We start from the raw sequence: 3,166 nt of genomic DNA on the forward strand, positions 1-3,166 counted from the left end.
TTACGTCCTTAAGATTACCAGTAAGTTATATTGTAGAGAATCTTGATTGTTATTTCCACTATAGAAGTCAGATTCATTTATTGTTTTGAGGATACATCTCGTATGATGTATTATAGAGTTTCATAGTAGGCCTAGAGTTCAGAATTACAGTTTCATTAGGCCATTAAGAAAATTTTGCGATAAATTCAGCTACAATATTTATGGCTAATAACTCTAAGAGTACTGGTCGAAGCTAGCATATCGACATTAAGTATTTAGGCGTGATAAGTGGTCATTAATCACGCAAACTGAATTGGGTGATCGCATAGATCCTGGACTAAAGGCATGCCGCAACACAAATTCAAGGATCATAAAGTAAATATGGGATTCAGTTAACCCATATGCAGTTTTTTTATTTGTACAACCAAAAATTATTTAATGAAACTCTAATTTCGATATTTTCTCATATTTATGTGCACCTTAATTTTATTTGAGAAAATTATCATAAGAGGACCTGAATAAACATAAGGGTTAGGGTTTATTCACTTAAGTACATTGCCACATAAAGTACATTGTCATATAATAAATATATCGTAATACATGGAAGATAATACTCGACTTATAATGAGGACATGTCGCTATGATTCGTATGTTTATTATATAATGAGGAACGTTTGGGTTTGAATGTTTTAGTTTAAATGCTGACCAAGTGGGAGAATATTAGAATATTTCTAATTAAGGAAATAAAATAATATTATTGATTCTGATAAATGAATATTTTATATTCATTGAATCTGGACAGAATCAATTACGTAATATTCTATATATGGTCAGATTTCTATATTCATTACCTGATTTGATTTCCTGAATTAATTGTCAAAATATTCTGACAATTAATGTGGCACATATACTGATGGAGTATCTCACCTATAAATATAGGGTCTCGGTCCCCGAGCTCCTCACTCATTCTGTTCATAACAGCAAATTCCATCTAAAGAGAGTTGAGAGAGCGAGGAAGCCCGATTACCCACATCAACCAGTTTCCTTTGCAGATCAAAGCTTATGTGGGTTTGAAGCTCAAGAATCAATGGCTGGAGGTATTTCGATCCTTAAATTATAGTGCATATATATGATTTATTAATTCTGCACTTTATACTTAATCATTTATCAATGGTTATTTTCTAGAGGAAGCTATGGTGATTTTTTTCTTTCTTTCATTTATGGAGTTCTTTTATAAAAGATATGGGTAGTTAAAATTGAAAAAAGTTATTGTCCACTACTGCCATGTTTGATACCACTAAATTCAATTAAATTATTTTTTTTATTAAAAAAAAAAGAAATCGTTTTATTTATAAGTATATGTTGCAACATTTATTTCAAGAGTGTTACTTTTTGTTATTTATTATGAGTATTGATAACATTTATCAACAAGTGTTGCTATTGACTATTATTTTTTATTTTTTAAAAATTAATTATGGAAAAATATAAGTTCTTTAGCAACATTTTTTCTTAGGAAAATAGCGGCATAAGTACCCAAAGTTCCATATTTATATGATTTAAGTACCCAATCTTTTTTTTTAGTGGCAAAAGTCCACAATGTTTACTTCTGTTAGTATTTGTTAGTACCCAATTCAATTCTGCCAGTTTGTGTACACGCGTACAACTCAGATTAATTCACCCATTTACCAAAATTTAAAAACCTTTCACTTTCTTTTTATTATTATTTCATTATATTTTAATTAACTTTCCATTTAATAAAATCAAACCCAAAAAACAAAAACAAAATCCCTCACTCTAATAACGTAGAACTTCTCTTTCAAAACTTATATTACCTTGTGCTACTGAAATAAAAAACTTATATTACCTTGGGGAGTACAGAATTTTATGGCTGAGTTCAATCTGGTTTAAATTTTTGCAGTGGTTGTCAGAAAATCTTCACTTCCACTCTCATTCGTGTCGCTCATGTGAATGACGTTAGGCCTTTGACCCACCTCTTATCAACTCCATACAATTACAAATCAAGGTTCTTGTCTTATTTACCTCATTACATTAATTTCAATTTGATTAGTATTAATATTTGCAGATGAAATTTAGTTGAACATGAGCTTCTTAATACAGAGAGTCTTGTAAAGGATGCTTATGGGGATGGTCGGCACGTCACATAAATGTTTGATTCTCACATATTTGGTGTTTGTTGAAATGTCTAAATGAAGCAATATTATTCCATGAAAGAGAAGAATAATAGAGGGAGAAACATGATCTGGTGAAGATGTCTTTCAGACTGGATTTTGAAGTTCAAAATTTGGCAACAACACAATTATGGGGTGGTCAAGTTTGTAGAATTTGTGGACATCTCCCAAATCAATATTGGATGAATATTAGTTTGGGGAATTAATAATAAATAAAAACATTATTTTGGGTATGAATTAATCTACTGAGAGGGATTTTTTTGAGGAGTTTAATATTATTAAATGAAATTAAAAAAAAAAAAGAAAGTGAAAGGTTTTTAAATTTTGGTAAATGTGTAAATTATTTTGAGTTGCACACGTGTATACAAACGAATAGAAAGTGAACATTGTGCACTTTTGCCACTAAAAAAAAAGATTGGGTACTTAAGTCATATAAATATGAAACTTTAGGTACTTATGCCGCTATTTTACCTTTTTTCTTTTAGTGTGTGTAATTATAAAAATAATAAATTAGCAACACTTTTTATTCAAGTGTTGTTAAACATAATTTTTGTAGTAGTCGAATTCATTCTGTAAACAATGACATCTCACACAAAATAAATTATAAGGAATGAAATAATCTCAAGATTTTAATAAGAGTTTAGTGACAAGCTCTGATACCAATTGAAATTTTATATTTTAATATTACAAAATTATTAATTAATTAAATACAGAATAATAAATATACTTAAACAGTTATTTAGTAACTACTATACACAACTTTGTAACTACAGAATAAAACCAGAAAACAAAAAGTGGAGAAAAATAAAAACACACAAGGTTGTACGTGGTATCAACATCCTTGTAGATTATTACTAGTCCACGGGGTCATAACCAGAGATAAGATTAATTAGATATATCTCAAAAGTATAAAGTAATTGACTTATGCATAAATAGATTCCCTCTTATTGTATGATGCAAACTTATATATTCCACATTCTAATCGAATTTCGTTGAAG

General features: G+C 29.1%; 1 long non-coding RNA gene across 1 annotated transcript; it reads left to right on the forward strand.

Annotated features, from left to right (window-relative positions):
- Window positions 1–1,639: 1,639 nt before the first annotated feature.
- Window positions 1,640–2,645, forward strand: LOC115724809 (uncharacterized). Its single transcript, XR_004013284.2, has 2 exons — window positions 1,640–2,002; window positions 2,098–2,645. It is a non-coding gene; the product is annotated as an uncharacterized LOC115724809 (long non-coding RNA).
- Window positions 2,646–3,166: the final 521 nt, after the last annotated feature.

The sequence above is a fragment of the Cannabis sativa genome, chromosome 6 (assembly GCF_029168945.1).
Source record: "Cannabis sativa cultivar Pink pepper isolate KNU-18-1 chromosome 6, ASM2916894v1, whole genome shotgun sequence".
In the NCBI taxonomy this organism is placed as follows: domain Eukaryota; kingdom Viridiplantae; phylum Streptophyta; class Magnoliopsida; order Rosales; family Cannabaceae; genus Cannabis; species Cannabis sativa.